We start from the raw sequence: 13,144 nt of genomic DNA, 5'->3' as shown, positions 1-13,144 counted from the left end.
AATGTTAGTATCCTCTGTATCACTGGCATTTCATATGCAGACTGAAAACGAAAGGAAAATTTTGCAGATAATTTTTGGATCAGCCACAGCAGGGAAATGTCTGGGTCACAACTGTTGTCCAGCAATGAAGAGCTTTACTCCTGTATAAAGCTAAATATGTTTTTTATCTGTAAATTTTTGGTTTAGTTCTTGCTGCAGTTTCCCCTGAACACAGAGTCAGGGAAGAAATGAATTAAGACTAGCTTTTTTTACAGTGTCTCCATTTCAGGGAAGCAATAAAAATTTAAAGTGCAATAAGAAGTTAAAACATCAGCCCTATTTTGCTGAGTGAAGATGTTTAAGAAACGTTTTGGATAAAACCTCTGCAGTGAAACCCTGCAGTCATTCAAGCTGATAGATATTTAGCTTTTCTTTTGTTCTCAGTTCAGAATAAATGCCATATTCAGGAAGAAAAAGGGAGGGATTGGACCACGTTTTCTGGGATGCCTGGGTAGTTGGAGGAGTGGCGGATGCTTTAGATGAACAGCTGTTGCATAGGCATAAATTGCCTGTGAAATATATGCTGTGGGAGTCCAGCCCATCCAAAATGCAACATGTAGCTTTTTCTCTCGATGGAACTGTTTGCCTTCCAGGTGATTTCTTTAGGAAGGACTTGGATCTGTCCACTGCGTATGTCAGCTGCAACTTTTGAAAGCTTTACAAGGCTGATTCTTTTAGAAAACCTTGATTCTACTCCACCTCTCAATTTGCTCCTGCTTTTCACGACTGGAGCAAAGGCAAGATATGTTCTGGCCAAGTTATGAGCCTCAGACTTTTAAGAGGAAGATGCTAAGGGGAGTGGTGAAGTGAGAATTGGCGTCTCCTCTCCCTAATCTTGTCAGCCTTGGCATTTCAACATGAGCCGAGTAAGAGGTGGCTGCTTAAGCGGAAGCATCATCTCGATCCAGATGGTACATCTTGCTGGGGCACTAGTTCCCGTCCGGGTAGGTCAAATGTGCCAGAAGGAGCAGCCTGGATTCAGTGTTTGGTTTTTTTAAAAGCAGTTGTGTCATTGCAGCCTTTTTATTTTGTTTGTTCTGCAAGGAGCTAAGATGAGAGATTGCACAGATCAGACAAGGTCAAGAAAAATGACGCGCAATCCAGAGCCTTAAATTTCCCTCATCTACCATCCACCTCATTCTTCAGCTGACCTCCAGCCCATGTGCTGCAGAGCTGGGCTTCACCAGAGATACTTCTCCGTACTCACTTTGCTTACACAGCTGGTTTTTAAGTGTGCTCTTCAAAAACATACATTCAGTACAAATATTATCCCTATACATCCCCCCCCTGTTATTTCTTGTGTGCAGGATCAGCAATTTGCAGCGCGTACCTTGAATCCCATAAGACACTAGAGCTACCCTGAGAAATGTTGCCTTAAAAAAAAAAAAATCCTCTACTAGGGCAGCTAAGAGGAAAATTCAAATGGTGACTGAAAGGTACAGTGTCCCTGGGCTGGGCAGTGTTCAGCCAGGTCGTAAAAAGGCAGTGGATCCTGAGAGAGCTTTCAGTCCACAGGGAGAAATGGCGAGGTGTGAGATGGCTGGCTTTGTGCGGCTCATTATGTTCCTGTTGCCGATTTCTAAATGGAGTCCTGTCGCTGAGAGAGACCAGGTTTGCTTTTACTAAAAACATAGGGGTGGGTTTTTATTTTTCTTGTACCAAGGCATGTAACTTTAGATAGCCATCTCTGTGCCTGGTCACCTCTGAGATTTTTTTTCCACTGACATTCACCTTGACAAGCTACAAAGAGGTAAAAACTACAGTGGCTTGCTGCGTCTTGACTAGTGTCGTGCTTTGATATAAATCCTCAGGGTGAAAAAAAAACACCTTGTGCAGCGAAAGCAAAGGCTGAAGTAGCTTTCATGAGGCAGGCTTAGTTCCCCTGGAGGACTGACATCCTCATTTTTGAGGCCTAATTGCGTGAAGTCTCCTGTGATAATTTCTTAGACGGTGAGGAAGAGCGGCTGGAACCAGCCTCCAGCATTGAGGGGTATGAGCCCACCGCGTCAGTGTAGTGTCTTGATAGGGCAACAAAGAGATCCAAAGACTTGTACAACAGTGATCCTGTCGGATGCGGTTAAAGCTTTTTTTTTCATTCATTGCTAACACAGAGTCCTTGGGTTCATCGATATTAAAACACTTCAGTTAAAGGTGCATTTCCTTTGCAACTTGTAATGATATTTTCATGATAAAGGAATTCTCTTGTATTAAGTTGTTGTTTCTGAGCAGAGGTAGCGCTTGTAGGAGTCATCAGTCTGACACTCGGCTGACGTTGTCAGCTTGGCCACGCAGGGCTATCACAAATACCCATCAGCAGCATCTGCCTTTCTGCTAGCCCCAAGGGACCGCAATCCAGGCTCCCTGATGCTAGCCAGATCTGCAGCAGTAACCTGGAGGTATTGTGTTAGAAGTTCCCCTCCTTCGCTCTGGATTGCAGGATCAACCAACACCACGCTTTCTCCCTGCGCATTATCCTGCCCCGAGGGGGAACTGGCTGTGCCGGGGGCTGCTGACATATCCCTTGGGTCTTCCCTTTGCCGGTGATATCATGTCATGACCCCCTGGCTCAGCTTGTAGCAGTGCACGGGGTATTGGTTTCTGTTTCACAAAACGATAGCCGTCAAAGGATGGCTGGGCATAATGAGTTGGGCAGCTGCCAATAGCTCTGTGTTATCAGGAGCTATAACCCTCCATGTGCTAAAGCCTTCCTGCTCCTCAGTACTTCAGATGGCTTTGTGTCTGCAAGAGCAGGCACAATTTCTCAGGTTCTTGGGGTGCGCCTACATCTTCTGAACCCTTTTTGAAGCTATTTCTGCATTTCATTTGACAGCCTAAGGCCCACAGAAGGGAAGAACCTAGCTGGTTTGTAGGCATGCAACCCCCCACGTTTAACTTGGATATCATAGCACGCTCATAAACCCTAAGTAACAGCCGTTTTGAAAGCCCTCTGCAGTATTGATTTATATTTTTCTGCAGCATCAGCATCATTTAAAGGACAAGGGATTCTATAATGCAGTTGTAAATTATTCGTATAAGTATCTTAAGTGCCTCATGGGAGCGCACGATCACTCAAGATGCTTTGTAATTTATTTCTTCTCATGTTTTGCAGCTATGCAATAAAACATTTGTAAATACCCAGGAACGAGGGTCCTTATAAATGGCACTGACGTGCACCAGGCTTGCATGAAAACCCTTGCATCATCTGCAGGAAGGAGAAAATGAAGATAGAAATGATAAGTCTAAAATTTTCCTGAACTTTTGTGGCGAGCGCGTGCTTCTGAAGCTCCCAAAAAGGTTATAAACCTGGTAATTTTTCTTCCTGGATCCTCCTCCTGGGGTCCCCACTGGAATCTCTCCTCGCTGTATGTGGCTTATCCTCTGCTGTCCTGGCCTGGTAGAAATCTAGGCAGGTGCAAGCCAAACTGTTAAGACTAATTAACATCAGTGCTTAAATCCCTCAATTTGTCCTAATACGTGCCCTGTTGATGAGGTACAGGTGAAAGATTTAATGGCCCTGCTGCTCCTCCTCTGAGAAGCAGAGGGTTTTGTGGAAGGACTGTCTCTGCCAAGTACAATTTCTGCTGGTGGGACTCGGCCACAGAAGCAAAGAGCAGCTCAGTTTTTTCCTTGCCAGGCTTGGTGAGCAATTCCTTTTCTCAGAGTGTCATTCTCTGTGGATGAGATCAGCTATAAGCTATAGAGCTTTACAGTCAGCTATCAGAGTGTGTTTGTCCAGGTCTAACCTTGGGTGGCTCAGGCAATAACTTGTATTATCTTTAGCATATTTTGACTCTCAGTAGCATTGTTTTATCCTCTTTCTGATTAAGTACCGGGTGGGCTGTTTTGTGTTGAGCTGGTAGCATCAGGTCCTAAAGGATATCAAAAGTGACTGTCCCAAGTGTGAAGTTTTAGGTGTAACTCAGAAAAGACCTCAGTGAACCAAATGTATGCAAAGGGTGAAAAGCCCTAATTGCCTCTTGCTGGTGAAGGCAGGCTTATGCCATCCCAGGTAATTTTTGAGAGTAAACAAATGGCTTTGTTTTCCTTTAGTTGAGAAGCCCAGCATGAAATTTGCTGGAAGAGCACCTGAAGTGACTTTACTGTGCAAGAGCCTTGAAGCTCAGGAGCCCTGTATAACAGCTCCCCAAGTTATTGACCATCTGAGGCTTTGAATGAGAGTGTCAGATGTGCTGTTTTGTCTTCAGTCATTCCTCTAAACTGCCACTTTGCTCTTCTGGGTGCTCCTTATCATCTGTATTATGTAGCTTTTAACCATAATGACCTTGAAAACACTCGCAGCCACTTAATCTGGCTGTGTTCCCCTGTTCTGCGTTAATCTGTGTGGATTTGTTACGGGGATGTAAAGGCTGGTTGAAATCTTGCAAGGGTATGTTTTTCTTGAGTAGGAAGGCCAAGAGATTGCTGTTCAGTAGGTAAACACAGAGGAATAGTCTTTATTTCTGGCCTGATGTTGTGATTTCTAGCTTACTGCTCCTCCACGCGTGCTTACTGAACGCCAGCAAATTCTTGTAGGTAAGGCAGGGCACGGTGGTCCTTTGACAAAACAAATCTTGAGGGGCTGACAGATCATCAGCACCCCCCTGCCTGCGTATATTAGGTGATACGGAACTAGTAGTGGTTGTATCGCTCAGGGGGCATAAAGTAAATACCAGTCATGGCAGAACGTTGATCTCCCTAGCAAAGGAATTGTTAGTGGCATGTTGACCTGCCCTGAACTCCTGGGCAATCACCAAGCGTTACTGAGAGTTACAGTAAGCAGTACCTTTTGCTCTGTACAAACATACTGTGCACGCTTGCGAAATCAATTATGAGTCCCAGTGACTGGCCTAAATTAATTCTCATTTTGCTTATGACCTCCCAGCGTGTTCTCACTTGTGCAAGAAGTTGTTTAGAAGCGACTGGTCACGGGCTCTAGATATTTGCCTCACTGTGTCTGGCTGTCCCTCCTAACCAAACACCTCTCTGTGCTAATAAATACCTCATGCACAAATCTTGAAGAATAAAGCAAAATGCCTGCCTTGAAAAACTACGAAAGTCCCAAAAGCATGTGTAATGTCTATTTCGCAAGACTAGTCATCCTTGATGTGTGGGCCTATTGCCTTGAACAATTAGCTGCTCAGTGAAGATCTTGCAGACCTATTGGAAGCGCCTTTTGACCCCGCTTTCATCCATCTGGCCATTAATAGCTTGTTCAGGGATCCAGAGGATTTAGACCAACCGGCAGAAATTGCAGCTGGCTTGGTGGCAATCCTGCTGCTCGCAGCTCCGTCTTCCTTGCTTCATGTAATAATTCATAAATAACCCTCCCTTGCTTCTGGAGCCAGTTGTGGGTGTGTGCTGATTTCACTGCTGTGGTTGACATCAGCATCTTAACGCTCATCATTGCAGCCTGGCTTAAAAACCAAATGATTCGCTTCTTTTTCGTGTCAAGAACATGATTAACTCCTCCTGTTTCTGTGCAAGAAACATGATGGGCCTGTGCAAGAGAAAAGTAATCCGCCTGGAGCAGCTGCCTCCGTTCTCCTCTGGCTGGACTGTGTTTCTCAAGATACAGGAGGGATGCCAATGAAGCAATGTCTCTCCTGGGAGAGAGTTGGATGAATCATGGTAACAGAGCTCCAGCAGAAAGCTTCACCCACAAAGGGTGGGGAGTAGTAGTTGATCTAGACCAAATGATGACTTAACCTTGCCTGAAAATTAAGACCTCGTTCCTTCAATCTTTGTCTTTCTGGAAAACTGAAATATTTCCACGAAACCCGACTTTCTTTTTCCTGCAGAAAACTTTTTCTTCCTATCCAAAGCTTGCCTGTTGGAAAACTCCCAACCAGCTCTATTGGTGGGCCAGGGAATTTTCCAGGGCTAGCCTGAAGTTTCCGTTAGGCAATGCAAGGCGTTGTTGGGGTTTTCGTTTGTTTGTTTACTTTTTAAGCCAGCCAAGCAAAACAACTGCTGGGGAGAACTTCAGTACCTGATTCGTCCTTATAAAATTATCTGCAAAGTGAGAAGGCATTTTCCAGAGCTACCTGCAACTTGCTTTTAAAACCAAGTTTCCTCTAACACCGTAAGTAGGAGTTAATAAACAGCTTAGGTTTTTGTTTCATTTTGGGTGCCTAATCGGTTCTCAATTTGTTTCAGATACATGTTAAATTTATCCCATGACCCTGTAAATATAATCTTTCTTTCCATCCCTTAAATAGCCACCCTCTCCTTTCAAGCATTATTTTTTGTTCACCTTCTGGCGTCCAGTTTTAAGTAAATATTTTAAACTTGGAGGAGCGTGGTTCTCTGCTTTCCACTCTCCTGGCTTCCTTGAGGACAGCAAGGGCTTCACTGATTTGCACTGATAGACTTGAGATCAGCTCCAAATTTCTTTCTGGCCTTTCATTTGAAAGCTATTCTGGTGGAGAACAACTTTTTGGCTATTTAGAGAGTGGAAAGGAACCTCAGGGAATCTGCTTTTTCTCTTTGACAAGTGCCAGTAATATCATGCTTGGAAAACAATTACTTTTCTTTTTCTTTTCCGCCTCGCGAGCTTGGTGCAGCTGAAAGGTGATGGAGCAGACCCTGGAAATAAAAGGTCCTGCAGAAGGAGAAGAGGATGGGCCATCCTGCCTGCAAAGGGTGGAGCGAGGTGGCTTCTTTAGCTCTCCAGTAAATCACATGTTAACACCACCCATCAGATTCTGTGCATGACTTCACACTGGCTTGGGGATGAAACTGCACCGAGGGATGATATTTTACTTCCATTTTTAAAGCTCTAGGCAGAGTCTCTGGTCTGTCTGGTTGGTAGCATGTCAGCATGCACTGGGAAGGCTTGTAACTGAGCTCATAACTTTTTATGTTTTTAAGAAGGAGTGCTTGGCTTTCACTACTTCATCTAGGGGTTTCTTCGCGCGCTTTGAAGTGTGACTACCTGTGAGGTAGTACTGGGGTTTTTTCCCACCCACTTCTCCCTTTGCATTTCTTGTCCTGCTTCTTCTGCTTCAGGCTCAATTACACCAGTCAGGAGAGATGAAGTTGAAATGGCCGCAGCTTTAACTTGGAGACTGTTTGTTGCATTAAAAGAACCACTTAACTCCCCCTCTTATGATATTAAAATCAATAATTCTCCCTCTCTTCCAATTCATTTTATTGGTGCTAGCAGTCATGCCATTCAGAAAGAGCTCAGATACTTGGACTGCAGTGCACTTGATACCTGAGCAGAGAAGGGGTTGGATAAAAGACTGTGCAGGTCCCCTCCTCACTGTGACCTCTGCTGATGGGTGAAAAATCTCCAGGATTGGTTTTCCTCATGTTTTTGCTGTTGTAGATGGAACGGACTGTTAAAAAGGAGGGTTAAGTTGGTCCTGCAAACGTACGTCTCGGGGAAGATAGGGTCGAGAAGTAGAGCTCCTGTGGTGATGGATACTTTTGGTGAAGGAAAGATGTGCCCATTAAAAAATACTTGTGCTTCCACATGTATAACTCCTTAATCCCCCGATTTCTCCTTAGCAGAGCAATCCCCACTGCACTGCTGGTGGGATGAGAAGAGATCGTCCCAGAGCTCCCTGAGATGACCAGTGGCTGGGCACCTACCTGTAAAGACACTGTAGAAAGACTGATAATGCCTGTCTTCTCTCATTCCTGATCTGGAGGAGAGACGTGTGCTGGGAAGGTCTGTACTAGAAAGCTACTGTATAATGGCATTGCTTGGCTGTGAATATTCATGCGTGACTTTTCTGGAGCAAAAGCGTGAGCAGGGCTGTGGCACTGCTAATTGCAATTGAAAGTGTTAATTTTCACACGGTGGTAAAAGAATCCCAATTTGCAAACGTTTCACTTGAGTCAGGGGTGAAGCTCCTGACAGTTTTAAAGGGTGCAGATGTGAAATGCTGAGTTTGAATATTGAGTGCCCCTTAAAATACTTTATTTCATCTGAAAGATTCCCAGGCTCTCTCAGCTTGTTACTTTGTCAAACCCACCTTTTTTTTTTTTCCTGGAGAGGTTGGAGTCTCAACTTATTATTCAACTTTCTATTGCAGCTTTGTTTAGTGGAGTTTATACATTCTTAGATCAAACATTATACAATCTGACCAGGAATCGTGCAATCACAGTGGGAGATGGGAAGAAGCAGCATAATTTATTCTGTAAGCAAAGGGATCATCTACATTAGAGCAGAAGTTAGTTAATAAAATGGGCTTTAGTGAAATAAAAATAAAAATGCAGCTTTCCCTGGGTGGTGTTTAGAAATAGTTGCACTCTGATGGGGAATGTAGCGCTTGTGTCTTACCACAGAGACTGGCTTCATCTCCTGTAAGCAGCTACCCTGGTCAGACTTCTTTGGGTTGAGATCAGTCTTGTCTTGTCTGGGTTGACATGTTCTCGGTGAAGCTCCTGGCCTGTCCATTTTGCCAGGGCTCCTGAGCACAGCCCTGCGTGTCTCTGCACTGCAATGAGCTGAGCTGCTCTGTGTCTTCCCTGGCCAAGCTTAGAAGAAGGTGTCTTGTCCCTTTGCGTGCTTGAGGGAATGAAATGATGGAAAGGGACTGGAAAGACTAGAGGGATTTGACCAGATCCTTATTGCAAAATGGGGTGGATAATGAATGCCAGCAGAAGGACTAAACTACATTTAATGTTTATCCTGAGATGTGCCAGCTGTTCTAGGTTGGAAACATGTGCAAGCTCAAACAGGGGATAGCTTTGAGGACACTCGTCAGGCATAATGAAATGTGATAATCAGGGACCACTAAATCTTGTTATTGTCCATGCCTTGTTCTGGGGTTGTATGCATTGGATCCTTGTAGGACAGCTTTGCACTCTTAACGTGTTAACTTTGGTAAAATTACCAAATTACTGTGGTGTGACTGCTGGGTGGATGGAAGATCCTACCAAGCATTTGCTGGACAACCAGCAGCACCAGCCATGTTCAGAAGCTGGAAAATTTATTGAGTGGGACGTGTGTTATAGGTCTGGGCAAAGGGCTGGTGAGTCAAACTGCTGCTTCTGGATCTGAGGTTTGGGAAGGAGGAGAGTCGGGGGGGGATTTTCTACTTTTTTCTAAGGTTATATTGAAGCATGGGTAGGGAGCATCTCTCAGGTTCCCTGCATTACAGATCTGGGAAATATCAGCTGGTTGAAAAATTGCTTTATCCAACAAACATTAAAAAAACAGATTCTGGAAGAGGAGAAAGGCTAGCTTCGGTGAAGTTAATGGTACAACTCCCCTTCGCATGAGCCAGGAGCAGGATTTCATCTTGGAACTGCAGCAAGTACAGCCAGCGTTTCTCCTGGACCGTAAACCAAAAGTTGCTGAGAGTTACTACGCACACGTGCACACAATAGTGCTTAGAGCCAGTCTGCTGAGATCTTTCCTTGGGGATCCATATAAAATACCTCTCACAAAAGCTGCCCTGTGTGCGAGCGGAGGAACTCCATCTAGTGACGTTAAAAAAGAAAAAAAAAAAAAAAAAAAAAGCCCACAAAACCTTTTTCACACACATGTAGTTGTGTACCTCTTATCTTTCTGCCAGTCTGTTGAAGATATCAGCACAGCTAAACAGCACACATTTACCATATGGGACGCTAAAAATGCTGCTGGGGAAGCGATTCAGTCCCTGCTCTGAATTCTGCCAATGCAAAAAAAAGTCCCCTTTGTCGTGGTGGTGAATGAATTTTCTTGTTCCCCTTTCTCCTTGGATTTATGTTAACCCTGGGTTTCAGCTGGGTTTGATCTCACTTTATTGTATTGCAAACAGTAGTCAATAGCTCTTCAGCTTGAGATTGCCTGGATTTATTTTCAGGTCAAGTCAACTCTCCTTGACCCAAGTCTGAACCAAAATACATTCCCAGAAGATTCCCCCACAGGATATCGCATCCAAAGACAGAGTGACATTGTAATGAGTCAAGGTTTCAGCTCAGTACAACAGAGTCCCTGTTGGCGTGGGGAAGGCAACCGAGCCATCCTTCTTATTTCAGTGCTGGGCCCTCTCCTGGGGCAACTCACAGCAGATTTTGTCATCCACTGGTCACTTCTCTTCATTGAACAATGCCATCGATGGCATTCTTAGTGTTTGCAGTCTGAAGGGAAGCTGGTCTCAGCTCCTTACACACGTGTTTGCGTGGCTCTAAGACGCATGTGTGGAATTTGGTGTGCAGGCTTTAAGCAACTGATGAGATGATCTGCATTCATGCTTTTTTTTTTTTTTTTTTTTTTTTTTAAGGAAAAGTGGGATGTCTTGTGGGGACTACCTGGCACAGAGGCAGAAGCAACTGATATTGCATCATGAAGTAAAACCACCACTTTGAAGACTTGGGACAAAAATGGAATGAACTCATTAATTTATCCTGGATGACAAATCTTCCTTCAAAAGAAGGCAGCCTTATGTTTAGTACAAAAGACTGTTTATTTCTTCTATGGAAAAAAAAAGAAGTAGTGTAATCGGATAGGATTAACTTTCCAGGGGCCCTGGACAGAAGCTAAAGCACAGGCTGCCTCCTTCTTGTGCTCTCATTGGACAATTTGAGTAGTCTAAGACCTCTCTGGCTTCCTACGACACTGGGCTGTGAGCTGCCACCAATGTGCCTTGCACCTAAAGCCAATATTAAGGACCCCAGCAACAAGGGTTTCTAGAGAAACTAGAACTGTCTAAGTGTTTGGCTAGTATAAACTGCTTGTCTCAACTGGGAACCTGGCCCAGGTATGGAGAAAAATACAGCCTTATTAGTGTTTTTCATCTCGAGCAGGTAGTTGAATAAATTTCTGGCAAATACATAAATTATGTACAACTGACTTAATGTTGCATTAAGAGTCTTTGTGGTTTGTGTGTGCTGACTTTGTTGGTTTGAGTGTTCATGGTTAATGTTGCATCAGCCCTTTGTATTTTATCTAGTCATTTAATTATCTAGGAAGAGCCCTGCATGCACTTTTGTCAGCGGGAGCAATGATGCTTCAAATTTCACACCTCATTGGGGTGGATGGGAAAGTTTTCAGCGAGATAGCTGGGTTGGCAAAAGGAAGGAGAAACGTGAGAAGTCCAGCAGATGTTTGCATGTGTGTGCTCTCTTGTGCAGAGTGTCCTGTGCAATTCAGGTGATAAGCAAATCCCATCTTTTCTGGTGGGCCAAGTTGAGTTATCTGTGCCTGAGCTGGTTAAGACTGTGACATGGTCAAACTGGCATGAGTTGTATTATGGTGCAAGAACTGCTCAGTGGCCACTATTATCTTGTGTGGTAAGCTTAAGCTATCTTCTCCCCTTGCTCCTCTGGAATAAGCTACTTTGGATGGCATGTTATCACAGAGGTCATTACTGTTCACGTGGTCGTTAACTGTTATTGTACAGTAACTTGTATGTTTGCTGAAGACCTTCCTGTAGCTGTTATGAGAGCAGCCATATATGCAGAACAGCACTTCTTGGGATGATTTGGATTGTGCTTATGGTGCTGTGTGAAGTTGATCGGAGCTCAGGTCTGCATGTGGTTTTGTCTATGATCCACAGCATCCTCATGAGGGGAGATATGCTACAGGAGACAGCGAGGCACGTCAGGGACTTGTGCATGGGATGAGTGTATGGAGAACGTGCCCAGCGTGCAGGAGCTCTGTCCCAGTGTCCTCCACACATGGAGCCAACCTGGAGGAGATTCGAACCTCTATCACCTGTGGGGCTGCGCTGACCACCATGCTAAAGGTATGGATGTAGAAAGCAGGGAGGCATGCTCCCGTTTCAAAGGAATACAAGATTTGTGGGGTCAGGAGAGAGATGGGAAGGCAAAGGTGCAGTATGACCATAGCTGTGAAAGGGGGGTTGTGAGACCAGTCCCACCCCAGCAGCATGGAAGCTGCCTGCTGTGAGGAGACCTCATCCATATGCTGTGGCTGGCTGTATGCAGGGTGCTCCTCAAATGTCTGTCAGATTTGGTCCCTCAAGGGAGGAAGGGTGTTTATTGGCCTTAATCTAATTGCAATTACGGCAGGACACAGGTGTCAGTCTACTGCAGACACTTCTGGGCATGTGCCACAGTAGGACTGGAGCCTTCTGGAGAAGGGAGACCAGGCATGCAGGGAGTCTAGATTGGGCAGCAGCTGAAGGAGGGCTTTGGCGAGCCCATGTTTTGCAGCTGGATGTCTAGTTCTAGTCCAGCGTTTGGCTGGACTGAGAGCCCAGAGAACTTGGCAGTTTCTACTGCTGAGCCAGAAGCAATCCAGAAGGAGATGGCCAGATAGTTCCCAACCAACAAACATCAAACTGAATGCAGCTGTAACGTCTTTGTCATCTCACTTGCCGTCAGTGTTTGCTAGCAGGCAAACAGTAACTGTTCACAATGGACCCAGTAAAAAATTACCCTTTGTGCTCATTTACTTAACATTTTCAAGGAGTTGCAGCTAAATGGAGGTGACCTTCATTCTCAGCTGCCATGCATGGGCTTAGTTCCAACAACTCCAGTCAAGCTACGCTGACTTTCAGCAGCTGGGATTTGGGCCCTGCTTTTAATGTCCCTTACTCAGTGCTCATGCAGTTGGTTTTCCTTGCCAAGATTATATTTGCTTTCCTTCCTAAAGGACTGCTCTAAATATCATACTTTAAAACAATATGTCTTTTTCCCCCACAGAGAACAATATGATATGCCACCGTTGAATTAATACGTCCATGAAAAGTGAATATAATCTCCCCAGTAGATCCCCTTTCCAAAAGATTTATGATTTAATGAATTTTTTATTTCTTACCAGCATGTAGTATTTAGTCGTTTTACACCTAGCAGGACTCTTTCCCATGGAAGCAAGTGAAGGCGGGGGGTATCCCATCATCCTAATTCAAACTCCTTTCTTCCTTCCCTATCCCCGGTGTGCCACTTGTAACGCTTGCTGCTGATGCGAAGTTAGAGTCCAGCTTTCTGTAGCATGGCTTCTGTCAAAACCTACCCCCCGACACATTAATGTCACCTTGCTAAGTTGAGACAGCGCTGTGCAGAGAGAAGTTTATGAATAGTGTTTATGTAAAAATCAATGCCTCTGAAAAATCTTCACTGCTGGCTGCTTAGCTGCTCCAGGCAGGATTTCTTGCTCAGGGTCCTATTTTATCTTCCCCATGGTCACGCTCCAGCAAGCTCT

The sequence above is a fragment of the Vanellus vanellus genome (assembly GCF_965231255.1).
Source record: "Vanellus vanellus genome assembly, chromosome: 5".
Classification (NCBI taxonomy): domain Eukaryota; kingdom Metazoa; phylum Chordata; class Aves; order Charadriiformes; family Charadriidae; genus Vanellus; species Vanellus vanellus.
The sequence above is the reverse complement of the archived record's forward strand: the minus strand, read 5'-3'. Positions refer to the sequence as shown.